We start from the raw sequence: 14,918 nt of genomic DNA, 5'->3' as shown, positions 1-14,918 counted from the left end.
GAAAGATTCTGAAGGAGGGTCGGAATTGGTCGGGTTGGGCCCATGTGCCTCAGGCCCCGCCCCCAGGAGGGACCTAAGGCTCCCGGGCCTATTCTGATTGGCCCAGGCGCCTTAGGCCCCACCAGTAGGCGGAGCTTTGGGACGGATGGGCCAATCCGGCCTCATTCCGTCGTTGGCTGCCTGCCTGACAGGCAGGTTTGGCTCCCGTCTGTCCGGCCAACTACAGAAAGGTACGGGGAAGGGGGGTGGGGGTGTCATGGGGGTCGGCTAGGGGGGTCGCGGGTCGGCTGGGGGGTGGTCGGAGGTTCTTGGGTGGGGCGGTCATTGGGGGAAGGGGGGTTTGCATCGAGGGCAGGAGGGCCTGGGATCCCTCCTGCTTGTAATGTAGTGCGGGGTGGGGGTAGGGGGTCGCCGTGGCCAGGAGGGTTTGGGCTCCCTCCTGGCCCGAACAACTAGCGGGGGGGGGGGGGGGGGGGTCGCCAGGGCCAGGAGGACTTGGGCTCCCTCCTGGCCCGATATTGTCGGGGAGTTGGGGAATCGGCGGGGCAAGAGGGCTTGGCCTCCTTTTTGCCTCGATCGTGTCGGGGGTGCCGCGGTTGGCTAGGGCAAGAGGGCTTGAGCTCCCTCTTGCCCCGATCGTGTCGGGGAGTCGGGGAGTTGGCGGTCCTTCGGGGTGGGGGTGCGGGTGCGTGCGAGCGGTCCTGCGGGGGGTGAATCGGACGTCGGGGGGGGGAAATATGTAAAAAAAATTTGTACAACACGCTCACGCGTATACCGCGCAAGGGTATGCACGGTTTGTAAAAACACGTATAACACGCGCGTTATATGCGTGAAAATACGGTAATCATGTTTAAGATCCATGGCCTCTAAGATATTCAGTCAATCACACCGGAAGGGGGTGAGGCTTCATATACCACCTTTTTGTGGTTACAATCAAAGCGGTATTATGTAAGAACATAAGAATTGCCACTGCTGAGTCAGACCAGTGGTCCATCATGCCCAGCAGTCCGCTCAAGCGGTGGCCCTCTGGTCTAAGACAAGCACCCTAACTGAGACTAGCCCTACCAGCGCACGTTCTTGTTCAACAGAAACTTGTCTAACTTTGTCTTTGATCCCTGGAGGGTGTTTTCCCCTATAACAGCCTCTGGAAGAGCGTTCCAGTTTTCCACCACTCTCTGGGTGAAGAAGAACATCTATCCCCTTTCAACTTTAGAGAGTGCCCTCTCGTTCTCCCTACCTTGGAGAGGGTGAACAACCTGTCCTTATCTACTAAATCTATCCCCTTCAGTACCTTGAATGTTTCGATCATGTCCCCTCTCAATCTCCTCTGTTCGAGAGAGAAGAGGCCCAGTTTCTCTAATCTTTCGCTGTACGGCAGCTCCTTCAGCCCCTTAACCATCTTAGTCACTCTTCTCTGGACCCTTTCGAGTAGTACTGTGTCCTTCTTCATGTACCAGTGCTAGACGCAGTACTCCAGGTGAGGGCGTACCATGGCCCAGTACAGCGGCATGATAACCTTCTCTGATCTGTTCGTGATCCTCTTCTTTATCATTCCTAGCATTCTGTTCGCCCTTTTTGCTGCCGCCGCACATTGTGTGGACGGCTTCATCGACTTGTCGATCAGAACTCCCAAGTCCCTTTCCTGGGAGGTCTCTCCAAGTACCGCCTCGGACATCCTGTATTCGTGCATGAGATTTTTGTTCCCGACATGCATCCCTTTACATTTATCCACGTTGAACCTCATCTGCCACGTCGATGCCCATTCCTCGAGCATGATTATGTCACGTTGCAGATCTTCGCAATCCCCTTGCGTCTTTGCAGAGGGTTAAGGCACATGCCCAGAGTCTCAAGAAGCTGTCATGGGAATCAAACCCAGTTCCCTGGGCCACTACACTAACCACTAGGCTACTTCCTTTAGCCGAAAGACCAGCTAAGAGTTGCACAAAATGCTACTCCCCCTGTTTGCTGCGTTTCTCAAGAAATATTTCGAAGAGTTCTCACTTCTAAATAATCCACCATTTAAAAACGCACATTTGCTCTTAATGATGACCTCCGTATCAAGATGTTGTGGGTAAACACATGTTCCCAGCGTGACTTTTGAAAATTGCTCAGCCAGTTGCTTTTGTCCACAGAAAAAGGAGAATTCCCAAAGAAGGGAGAAAGTTGAGCAGAGTGAAGAATTCACGTGGATATTTGATTTTCAGTTCTCCATTTGTACTTTGCCTAGAGACTTAACCCACATAACTAGCAGAGTATATCACAGTGGTTAAAGCAACAGCCTCACCACCCTGAGGTTGTGGGTTCAAATCCGCACTGCTCCTTGTGACCTTGGGCAAGTCACTTAATCCCCCATTGCCCCAGGTACATTACATAGATTGTGAGCCTGCTGAGACAGACAGGGAAAAATGCTTGAGTACCTGAATAAATTCATGTAAACTATTCTGAGCTCCCCTGGGAGAACGGCATAGAAAAATAAATGAAAAGTGTCTGCCTCTGATAACCAGAGCGGGTGTTGTGACATCATAATGCCTCATTCCACCAACGCCTAAAAACCAGCCTCGTCAGTGATGTCACAATGCCCTGACTGTCCTAAACCTGGCTCACTTTTGCTCCTTTTTGACTTCTAGAGTGGCGCAGTGGTTAAAGCTACAGCCTCTGCACCCTCAGGTTGTGGGTTCAAACCCACTCTGCTCCTTTTGACCCTGGGCAAGTCACTTAATCCCCCCATTGCCCCTGGTACATTAGATAGATTGTGAGCTCACCAGGACAGACAGGGGAACTGCTTGAGTACCTGAATAAATTCATGTAAACCATTCTGAACTCCTCTGGGAGAACAGTATAGAAAATTAAATAAATAAATACATACAATGTTTGTGGGTACCTTTGTACCCCACAGTGTATTTCCCTTTGAAAATAAACTTGTAGGCACAGGGGTACAAAGTGGGTCTGAAACTTCTGTAAAGAATCTGAAACTGCCCTGTAAGGAAGAATATTATCAAGCTGTGTTAAGGCTTTAAGTTTCAAGTTTTTTAATGATTTGATATACTACCTTATTTATTTCAAGGTGGTTATACATATTTTTAAAAAGGGTAAAAACAGGAAATACAAGTAACAAAAGATAAAGTACACTACTGGACAGACATGATAAGCTCCTTAATGTGACTGAACGGACCTGCTTGAATTTACCACAGCGATATTTAAGTCACCACAGGTTATATAGTAATGAGATGCAAAACATGCAAATGCACATTCAGGTACATCTTGCTCAGGTGACAAGATGATCTCTCTGCTCTTAGTCAGTCTTGCCCCCTCTAGTTGCACCAGACATAGCTGTCCATCAAAAGGAAAAAAAAAATAAATTTCACTCATAGCTCCTTAACTTTGGAGTCACTTCTACTAGCCCCTTTGTCTCTCAGGGTAAGCAAAACAAACAAATTTTATATAATCCCGACCTCTCCAAATTAGTTCAAAAGCAGTCTCCTAGCCACACTGCTGAGTTAAGAGGGTTCAGTCAAACAAAACAAATTATTAGAGTTCTTCCTTGACTCTCAATAAATGTTTATGCAAATGAGGTAGCAAAACGCTTTTCTGCTTTCCTCCCTTGTCTGGAAGGTTTGTTTTCAATTGTAAATGTCCTCTTACTGGTAATACTCAGTTCCTTTACTACCAAGTTAGATCTTTCTCACTTCCCTTTTCCAGAAATTTTCCAAAAGCTTATAAGGCAAAAGAACTTGCCCCCCAGAGACCCAACAATAGGATTCAGATAGCAAGCTTTGGTTCAAAAAGAAAAAAAAAATAATAATAAATCAACAAACAATCTCACTTAAGTCCATTTGCTGAGTAGTTGGGTTGGTTTGTTCAGCTCCTTCTTTGAATAGAGGATTACTCTCCATAAGTTCAGTGTGCCACTCCATAGGTTCTTCCAGCTTCTCTTTCTGCTCCAGCTGTTCTTCAGGGATTAAGCTCTGTGTACTCCTGCCCTCTCTCCCTTTGGGGGTTGGAGTTCATAATTTATATCTTGCTAGGGAAGCTCTAACTCTTCCCCCTGTTTTACCTTAAGCCCTGATTGCACCCTGTTAATCAGCTGGGGAAAATGCAGGCAGAGATTCTTTTCCCAACCTCTCCCTAAGACAGCTAGGGAAAGATAGAAAACCTGGGGAATAGTTGGGTCTCAGGGAAGCTACAAACTCCTTGTTCTTCCCTGTGGCTAGATCCCACCTAAATGGGTCATTTATCCTACTCATCCTTTTTCTTGTCACAATGTTATGCATCTCATTACTATGTAAATGCAACTTGCAGTGACCACTTTAGTGGTCTTGCACAAATAGGGTGGTGCTTGCATCTTGAGGGACTAGGGGTGGGGTGTGTCTTTGAATCTTGGGAGGAGCTGGAGTGGTGGGGATGGATGCTTACATTTTGGAGGGCTACACGGTAGATTGGGCTTCTGGCAGGGGGGCGCTTCAGCCTGGGAACATCAGGCCATGTTTTGTGGCCTCATAAGAATAGCCTTACTGGGTCAGACCAATGGTCCATCAAGCCCAGTAGCCCATCCTCACAGTGGCCAATCCAGGTAACTAGTACCTGTCAAAAACCCAAAGAGCAGCAACATTCCATGCTACTGATCCAGGGCAAGAAGTGGCTTCCTTCCATGTCTTTCTCAATAACAGACTATGGACTTTTCCTCCAGGAACTTGTCCAAACCTTTCTTAAAACCAGCTACGCTATCCGCTCTTACCACAACCTCTGGCAACATGTTCCAGAGCTTAACTATTCTCTGAGTGAAAAAATATTTCCTCCTATTGGTTTTAAAAGTATTTCCCTGTAACTTCATCGAGTGTCCCCTAGTCTTTGTAAATTTTGACGAAGTGTAAAATTGATCCACTTGTACCCGTTCTACTCCACTCAGAATTTTGTAGACTTCAATCATGTGTCCCCTCAGCCCTCTCTTTGCCAAGCTGAAGAGCCCTTTCTTCATATGAGAGGAGTTCCATCCCCCTTATTATCTTGGTCACTCTTCTTTGAACCTTTTCTAGTGCCGCTATATCTTTCTTGAGATATGGAGACCAGAACTGAACATAATACTCCAGGTGAGGTTACACCATTGAGCGATACAGGGACTTGTTTACCCTCCTTTTTCTAATAATTCTGAGCATCTTGTTTGCCTTCTTGGCCGCCACCACACATTGGGCGCCAGGTTTTATCATATTGACTACAATGACACCCAGATCTTTTTCTTGGGTCCTAACCCCCAAGGTGGACCCTACCATCTGGTAACTGTGATTTGGGTTATTCTTCCCAATGTGAATCACTTTGCATTTGTCCACATTAAATTTCATCTGCCACTTGGCTGCCCAGTCTTCCAATTTTCTGAGCTCTGCCTTCAATTTTTCCACAATCTGCATTTGTTTTAACAACTTTGAACAGTTTAGTGTGCCGGCAAATTTAATCACCTCACTCGTCGTTCCAATTTCCAGATCATTTATAAATAAGTTAAATAGCACCGGTCCCAGTACAGATCCCTGTGGCACTCCACTGTTTACTCTCCTCCATTGAGAAAAATGACCATTTAACCCTACCCTCTGTTTTCTGTCTGATAACCAATTTCTAATCCGCAGCTGAACTTTGATCCTGGACTTTGAGAATAACACTCAAGGGCCCTTTTACTAAGGTGCGCCAGCTGATTTAGTGCGCGGTAAATATTAGCACCTGCTAAACGCTAACGTGCCCATTATATTTTATGGACGCATTAGCGTTTAGCGCGCGCTAAATTGACTAGTGCGCCTTAGTAAAAGATAGGGGACACTGCTATTTTTGTGACAAGAGATTCAGAAAACTCGGGGTTTGAGATCCCATAGTATGCCGAATCATGCAGAAAATTAAGGTGTAGCAAAAGATCTTTTGTTGTTTTTGTTTTTTTACCACACCTTGATATATTCCCCACTTAGGGCTCCTTTTACTAAGGTGCGCTAGCATTTTTAGCGCACACAGGAAATTACCACGTGCTACGCAGCTAGAACTAACGCCAGCACAATGCTGGTGTTAAGGTCTAGCACGCATGGCAATGTAGCACACGCTATTCTGCGCGTTAAAGCCCTAACGTAGCTTAGTAAAAGGAGCCCTTAATGTACATTTCCAGAATTCTCAGGCTGCACTTTTTCTCTCTACATATAAAATACAGAGCCTCCATAATGTTTGATCCCATTAAGCCAGTGGTTTCAAACTCAAGGTCTGGGGGGCCACATGCAGCCCGCCAGGTACTATTTTGCGGCCCGCAGTCTATACTAGTGCTGCCCGCTCTTTGCAGCGTCCTCCGGCTTCTCTTCCCCCCTGGCCTCCGGCTCTTACATTCAGATAATTACCGCAGCCTGCAGAGAGGATTGCCGGTGCTGTAGCGATCCTTACAGGCTGCCGTTGTCCTCAGCAGCATGTGTTCCCTCTGCCGCGATCCTGCCCCTGACGTCAGAGGAGGGGCGGGACCGTGGCAGAGGGAACGTGCTGCGAAGGCCGATGGCAGCCTGCAAGGAACACTACAGCACTGGTGATCCTCTCTGAAGGCTGCGGTAATTAGCTGAAACTAAGACCGGAGGGCTAGGGGGGAAGCTAGAGAATGCTGCAAAGAAGGGGGTAACATTCAGGCCATGCAGGGGGGAGGAAGATTTATAAACTATAAAGAGTTTTACCTCATGCAAAATTGTCATTTCTTTAATAAGACACTAACTATTTTTTCTCCAAGTACCTACAAATCCAAAATGTGGCCCTGCAAAGGGTTTGAGTTTGAGACCACTGCATTAAGCCTAATATTTTTATGCTTGTGTACATCTTCTCCTAATCCTCATAGGGCCTGAACATATTTTCACACTCAATTCCCATTAATTTATGGATTTATTAAAATCATAGGCTGCTGACAAATCTCATTCCACAATTAAAAGCACGTGACAGGCAATATCTCATTTCCATGTGGACTAGGCTTACTGCGATGCCTTCTCCACAAGTCCTGTTGCATTTTGCAGGATATCAATTGCAGATTTTCATATTGTGCCAAGGTATTAAATGATTCCCAAAATTGTTACACACAATCAGACTTCAAAATAACAAATCTATATGAACAAGCTCATAGTAATTCTTTTGCAATCTCTCAGATTTTCCATAAATCTAGTTATAATCAAGAACCTGCGAGGACTGCGCACGCATAAAAAAAATCAGCACATACTTTGTGTCTCTTAGCCAAGAGTACAGTGCATAAAACTCACAATCTCCTGCTGTAATTTTCTTTCTCCTCCTGCTCATATAAATCACCAATTCTCCAATTTGTTATGAAAGAGAATCAATATAACCTTATAGTTCTGGACGCTCAAATGCTTTGGTCTTATTCGCAGCGACTCCCATCCTTGCTTGAGAGGATAATAAAAACTTGATTTCATATTTCTGCCCTGCCTCTGGGCTTGTACCCTGCTTCAGCCTTGTCTTCTCGTCCAGCCATACAGAGTCAACTGAACCTAGACGCCTTCAAATAACGTCAAATAAAGCAGTGAAACTGATTAAGAATGCTGGAAAGTTTGACCGCCTAACTCCATCGCTTCACACAGAGCCAATTGCATTTAAGGATCTGCTTTAAAATTCATTACTGAGGTCTGCTTCCTTTCCTATCTAAACTCTTAATATCGTACACTATTCCCTCAAGGCCACTTTGATCTACTCGGCCAAATCTTCAAGTTGTGCCTTCTTTCAAATACATTAGATTAGATTTTTTATTTTAAAAATTTATACACCGTTTAAAACTAAACGGTTTACATAATTTACATACACAAAATTAAAATGAAGACAAATAAAAAGCAAATATATGATAAAAAAAAAAGACATATAATAAAATAAACATACATACAATCCTCAGGAAAACACCATAATGCGGATAGTGGAACTAGAGATCATAATTAATTCATCGATTTTAGCAGAAGGAACTAAAAAAAGCCATCTACAAATATCTGCGTCTTTAGTAGTTTTCTGAATCTACCCTTTTCACAGCAATTTCGTATCTGACCCACCACGGACTTCCAAAACTTAACTCCTGCACAACAGAAAGCCCTTTTCCCAGTCTCAACGAGTCTTGGATTCACAGACGTCTTCAGTAACGCTAAACTCTCAGAACGCAAAGATCTTTTTGGTGTGTTACTTTTAAGACCCTTATGTTAGAACAAACTTTGACTGTACAGTGTTAAAAGGGGATCAATTCCGTACAAACGTAAGGAAGTTCTTCTTCACCCAGAGAGTGGTGGAAAACTGGAACGCTCTTCCAGAGGCTGTTAATAGGGGAAAACACTCTCCAGGGATTCAAGACAAGGTTAGATAAGGTCCTGCTGAACCGGAACGTACGCAGGTAAGGCACTGGTTTTTGAATTAAGGGCCGCCACGTGAGCGGACTGCTGGGCACGATGGACCACTGGTCTGACCCAGCAGCGTCAATTCTTATGTTCTTATGAGTGCATCTGGAAGCGCTATAGAAATAATAAATAGTAGTAGTCGAAGAAGACTATCTCCCTCTTTTACTAAGGGGAGCTAATGTTTTTAGCATGCGCTACATTGCCGCGTGTGCTAACTCCGCGCTATGCACCAAAAACTAACGCCAGCTCAATGGTGGTGTTAGCATCTAGTGCATGCAGCAATGCAGCGTGCACTAAGCACGTGCTAAAAACTGCTAGCGCAGCTTAGTAAAAGGAGCCCTATAGCACAAAACTCCGTTCTCAGGGTGTTATTCCGGCTCCAGAAAATTGAATATTGAACAGATAATTATATCAAGCTTTATTGGCTCAAAATCGAGTTCAGAATTAAGTATAAACTATTACTACTGGTTTACCTGAGTATACAAGGGCGTGGCCCGCAATATCTGATGGGCAGTGTATTTCCTTACATGGGGTTGCAAAAGCTGCGCTCGGCAACACCACGTGACCTGGCGATTCCATCAAGAAAATAGCTGAGCCTGCAGGCGTTGAGGGGGGGGGGAGGGGCGTTTTCATGTTGTGGTCCGGAAGAGTGGAATAGGCTCCCGTCTTACATTAAACATTTTAAAAAATTTGGACGCCTTTAAGAAATTGTCAGAAAGACATCTGCTTTGTTGTACGAAATGGTGGCACGTCAAAAAGCGCGTCGGACACTGGCGCGCCGACATCTGTATGCAGGACCAATGTGTGCCGCCGGTTCCACCGCTTTTACGTCTTACCGTTAGCGTTCTAAGGGGGGTGGGGGAACCCCCCCACTACATTTATAACTGTTCGTGCTCCCTCCGGGGGAGGTGTGGGGGAAGAACCCCCACACACTACAATGAAAACTCCCGAACAGCAAGAGAACGGAAGTTTTCACTGTACTGGGGGAGTTCCCTCTCGATAAATCACAAACTTCACCTCACTCAATGTGGAAAAAAAAATATATATATATATATATATATATATATATATATATAATAGAGCTCAATCTTCAAATTGAGATAAATCACAACATTCACATCCAATCCGACATGTTGTAAGTCATGAATACTTGCTATATTCCGTTATCTTCCATTCATATCAGAAGTAAGACAAGCAAATGATCTATGTGTGACACGAATGTGAAACGTATGGTATGAAATAATTATTAATATTGAATGACACTGCCTAGGATCCATGATAGCTGTTACAGGGAAACACAAGTATTATGAGAACGAGCAAGGCCAGAAATTTTTCAGCACCTGCTGATAAACTGCCTATTATGAGAGCAGGTCACTGTCAGCACACGAGCACAGCCAGGAATTTTCAGCACCTGATGATAGGTGCTTGACAGAAACACACTCTCACCGCATGAGATAAGCACGCGTTTGTATATCCAATCTGGCTAAAGGGGGTAGGGGAAAAAGTATCCAATCCATAAAGAGGGGCTGGGTATACAACCCACGAGCTAAGCTAGATGTTTTCAAGACATGCTGATTGGGGATTACATTCTCAACATGAGATAAGCACGCGTTTGTATATCCAATCTGGAAAAAGGGGGTAGGGGAAAAAGTACAGTTTAAGGGGGGAAAGTTACCTGTAAGGGAGGGACAATTCCATTGCTGACGAGCTATGTGATGGCATTCTGAATAAGCCTCCTGATCGTGGTCCCCCGTCGGAGTGATGATATAATAACCGGTAACGTATTAATTCAAACTCTGTACTTAATCAATGATTATGGCTAGAAATATTGTATATATGTAATAAAACTTAATTTGTATACTATTTTGATTTCCTGGCATTCTGTCCAGTGCAGAAAGTGACTGAAGGCCTTTTATTGCCTTTTTAAAATAGTAATACACTATGATGATTCATTCTTTAATTATTCTTTAGTAGTGCAGAGTTACTAGCATGCCTCGACGGGACCCGTTTCGCCCATATAGAGCTTTGTCAAGGGTTCAAACCCCGCGCTGCTCCTTGTGACCCTGGGCAAGTCACTTAATCCTCCATAGCCCCAGGTACATTAGATAGATTGTGAGCCCACCGGGACAGAGAGGGAAAATGCTTGAGTACCTGATTGTAAAACCGCATAGATAACCTTGATAGGCGGTATATAAAATCCTAATAAAACTTAAACTTGAAACTTCACAGTAGGCGCTCTCTCTTTAGCGTCCTTGTATTTCTGGTGCTAGATCTGCCATGAATCACTGTACTGGGGGAGTTCCCCCTCCCCAACCCCTCCCCCCTCCCAACGGGAGCATAACTGTTCTAAGTGTACTGCAGGGGTAAGGCATGAAAGCGGCGGAACCGGTGACGTGCATTTGTCCTGCACACAGATGGCGTGGGATTGTCGGCGTGCCAATGTCCTGCGGACTTTCATCGGTGTACCTGTGAAATACACAGTATGAGATGTTAGTCATTGAAAACCTGAGTTGTATTAGGTTGCTTGAGATTGATTTTTGGTATTGGAGAAATGATTGGTGTTGCTATTTTTGTCAGGCTGGTATTTTGTTTTGATTTTATGCTGAATATGATGCATATTTCTATTTTTTTTTTTTTTGTAAGATGTCTGAACTGTTTGTGAAGTATTATTATGTGTGTGCTGTTGTACTTCGCCTTGTAAAAGGCAGATTATAAATAAACAAACCATAAACCATATACCTTAAAGCTGAGACTTCTTTTCATCTCTATAAAAGTGGCCTCAAATCATATTTATTTCAGGATGTGTTTGAAGAGTAATTTACCACAGTGACTGGAAGCCGGGATGCTGGCATTTGCCTCTTCGATTTTCCTCTGTTTATCTTTTTCCTCTGCATTCTTTCTTTATTCTACTTTATTCAGACTTTTTTTTTTTTAGGCATTTGTTAGTGAAAACTGCTAAGAAGGTATTGCCATCAGCAACATATCAAAAGTTAATAAACCTGAACTGTTTGGATCTTGTTTTTTTGCCTCGTTTCCAAAATCCCAGCTTTTTGCTGGGCTTTCAGTAATCCTTGTTTGCTAATCTTTGCCTAGTAGCTGTTCATACCCTGTCTAGAAGACTCTGGCAGAAGGAATCACCCAAGTAAAGGTATTGATTGATTGATCAAGTTTCAAGTTTTATTATCATTTGATGAATCGCCTATACAAACTTTCTAAGCGATGAACAGTTTTATAAAAAACAACAATTTAGAGGATAAACAGCTTTAAAACACAAGTAAAAAGCGAATATACTTATAACACTTAACAAATTTCATCATACATGTGGATTAAGGACAGACATGATATAAGAGGATAGGAGGGGAAAAGTTACAATTCTCTCAGGTAGAAAAAACATAAAAGAGGAAAGAACAAGAGGAAGGGAAAAATTGAATTATGGATTGAGATAACAAGTTTAAGAATTTAATTGTTAAAAGCATCATTAAATAAGAAAGTTTTTAGAAGTTTTTTAAAGGAAATAAGATCTTTTTTCTTTTCTGATATAGAGTGGCAATGAATTCCACAATTGTGGAGCTATAACAGAAAACATGTCATCTCTTCTTGTGCCCACAATTGTCAAGGAAGGGACAGTTAATAGGTCTAGTGATGATGATCGAAGAGAACGAGGGGCATAATAAGGAATGATCCAGATTGAAAACATTTATACGCACTGGCATAAACGTGATGGACAGGTTCCCCTCAATATGGGCATACAGAGAGGTTTGCTGTCTGATAACTATATTCATGGTACTGTTTTATGTTGATTATTTTATGTATGTTCTTGTGACAGAATTCAAAAAAAGTGTGGGACGAACATAGAGGATCTCTACTGTAATTAGAATACGAAAGGTATAAATTGAAGAACTAAAGCTGGTACCGGGCACTCACCAAATCTGTGTCCCATATACAGCAATTTGGTTTAGAATTGGCTTGGGAGGGTTTTGACAGGAACCCTAGCAATTTGGAACATGAGGACAGTGCTGGGCAGACTTTTGTGGTCTGAATCCCACATATGAAGAGATGGTTTGGATAGGCTGGAGTGAGCTTCAACAGTAACTCCCCTCTGTTGTCCAGAATCTCTCTCTTCCTCCTTCCTTGGTCCATGGTCTTTCCCCCTCTCTCCAGTTCCTCTCTTTTCCCTCTGGACCTCTCCCCCAGACCAGCACCTGCCCCCTTTCTTCTTTCTCCCCTTTGGTCTTTGTCCCTCTCTTTTCTCTTTCCTCTTGACCACCCTCCCCCTTTGTTCCAGGTCTTTTTTTCTGCCTCTCTCCTTCCTCTCCTCTTCTTTTCCCCATGCCTGGGTCTAACATCTCTACAGCTTCCCCTTCCCCTGACAGCCCTCCACATGGTGAGACAGCTAGCGGAAGACCCAGAACTAAAGGTGGCCCCTCTCTCTCTCTCAAGTTGGCAAAGCCTTTCATCTGCCTTGTTCTGCCCATATGAAGGTGCATCAGATAGATGGGACATGGCAAAGTGAAGGCTCTGCCAGTCCAAGAGAGAGAGAGAGGCCACTGTCAGATGTAGAGCTCAAGTCCCCAAATGTAAAATGAGTTCCAAGATACTTAAAGTCCTAGATTTCAAATGTACAGACTTTAATACAATGGGAGAGTACCTGAAGAAAGAGCTGTTAGGATGGGAGGACATAAGAGAAGTGGAAAGACAGTGGTCTAAGCTGAAAGGAGCGATAAAAATGGCTACGGACCTTTATGTGAAGAAAATCAATAAAAACAAGAGAAAAAGGAAGCCGATATGGTTCTCCAAACTAGTGGTGGAGAAAATAAAGGTGAAAGAGTTGGCGTTCATGAAATATAAAAAAAAACCCAAGAAGAGGAGAGCAGAAAGGACTACAGGGTGAAACTGAAAGAAGCCAAGAGAGAAATACGTTTGGCGAAGGCACAGGCGGAAGAACAAATGGCTAAAAATGTATAAAAGGGAGACAAAAATTTTTTTCAGATATATTAGTGAAAGGAGGAAGATGAAAAATGGAATTGCTAAACTAAAAGATGCTGGGAACCGATATGTGGAGAGTAATGAGGAAAAAGCAAATGTGCTAAACAAATACTTCTGTTCTGTGTTCACAGAAGAAAATCCTGGAGAAGGACCGAGATTGTCTGTCAAAGTTACACGAGAAAATGGAGTGGATTCTGTGCCGTTCGCAGAGGAGAGTGTTTATGAGCAACTTGAACAACTGAAGGTAGACAAAGCAATGGGACCAGACGGGATCCATCCTAGGATACTATGGGAGCTCAGAGAATTTCTGGTGAGTCCTATTAAAGACTTGTTCAACAAATCTCTGGAGACGGGAGTGATTCCTGGGGATTGGAGGAGAGCAGATGTGGTCCCTATTCACAAAAGTGGTCACAGGGATGAAGCAGGAAACTACAGGCCGGTGAGCCTCACTTCAGTTGTTGTAAAAATAATGTAAGTGTTGCTGAAAGAAAGGATAGTGTACTTCCTTGAATCTAATGGGTTACAGGATCCGAGGCAACATGGCTTTACAAAAGGTAAATCGTGCCAAACGAACCTGATTGAATTTTTTGATTGGGTAACCAGAGAGCTGGATCGAGGACATATGCTAGATGTAATTTACTTAGATTTCAGCAAAGCCTTTGATACAGTTCCTCATAGGAGACTGTTGAACAAACTTGAAGGGCTGAAGTTAGGACCCAAAGTGATGAACTGGGTCAGAAACTGGCTGTCGGACAGACGCCAGAGGGTGGTGGTTAATGGAAGTCACTCGAAGGAAGGAAAGGTGACTAGTGGAGTCCCTCAGGGTTCGGTGCTGGGGCCAATCCTGTTCAATATATTTGTGAGTGACATTACTAAAGGGTTAGAAGGAAAAGTGTGCCTTTTTGCAGATGATACCAAGATTTGTAACAGAGTAGACATCGAATAGGGAGTGGAAAATATGAAAAAGGATCTGCAAAAGTTAGAGGAATGGTCTAATGCCTGGCAACTAAAATTCAATGCAAAGAAATGCAGAGTAATGCATTTGGGGATTAATAATCGGAAGGAACCGTATATGCTGGGAGGAGAGAAGCTGATATGCACGGACGGGGAGAGGGACCTTGGGGTGATAGTGTCCGAAGATCTAAAGGTGAAAAAACAGTGTGACAAGGCAGTGGCTGCTGCCAGAAGGATGCTGGGCTCTATAAAGAGAGGCGTAGCCAGTAGAAGGAAGAAGGTGGTGATGCCTCTGTACAGGTCATTGGTAAGGCCCCACTTGGAGTATTGTGTTCAGTTTTGGAGACTGTATCTGGCGAAGGACATAAGAAGACTTGAAGCGGTCCAGAGGAGGGTGACGAAAATGATAGGAGGCTTGCGCTAGAAGACGTATGAGGAGAGACTGGAAGCCCTGAATATGTATACCCTAGAGCAGTGGTCTTAAACTCGTGGCCTGGGGGCCACATACGGCCCACCAGGTACTATTTTTAGGCCCTCGATATGTTTGCCATAATCACAAAAGTAAAATAAAACAGTTTCTTGACCATATGTCTCTTTAGC

The 14,918-nt window shown here is 44.0% G+C and overlaps 1 protein-coding gene across 6 annotated transcripts in view; it reads right to left on the bottom strand.

The window, feature by feature from the left end:
- Window positions 1-14,918, bottom strand: part of SORCS3 (sortilin related VPS10 domain containing receptor 3) — a 1,299,528-nt gene that overhangs the window by 365,777 nt on the left and 918,833 nt on the right. The window contains exon 1 of one of the 6 annotated variants that reach the window (XM_033941710.1): window positions 3,824-3,898. The exons of the other annotated variants lie outside the window; for them this stretch is intronic. The gene's annotated coding sequence lies outside the window, so the exon portion shown is untranslated. Of the gene's footprint in view, window positions 1-3,823; window positions 3,899-14,918 lie in introns of those variants that run through there. 6 annotated transcript variants of the gene reach the window in all.

Source organism: Geotrypetes seraphini, chromosome 4 (assembly GCF_902459505.1).
Source record: "Geotrypetes seraphini chromosome 4, aGeoSer1.1, whole genome shotgun sequence".
Classification (NCBI taxonomy): Eukaryota; Metazoa; Chordata; class Amphibia; order Gymnophiona; family Dermophiidae; genus Geotrypetes; species Geotrypetes seraphini.
The sequence above is the reverse complement of the archived record's forward strand: the minus strand, read 5'-3'. Positions and strand labels throughout refer to the sequence as shown.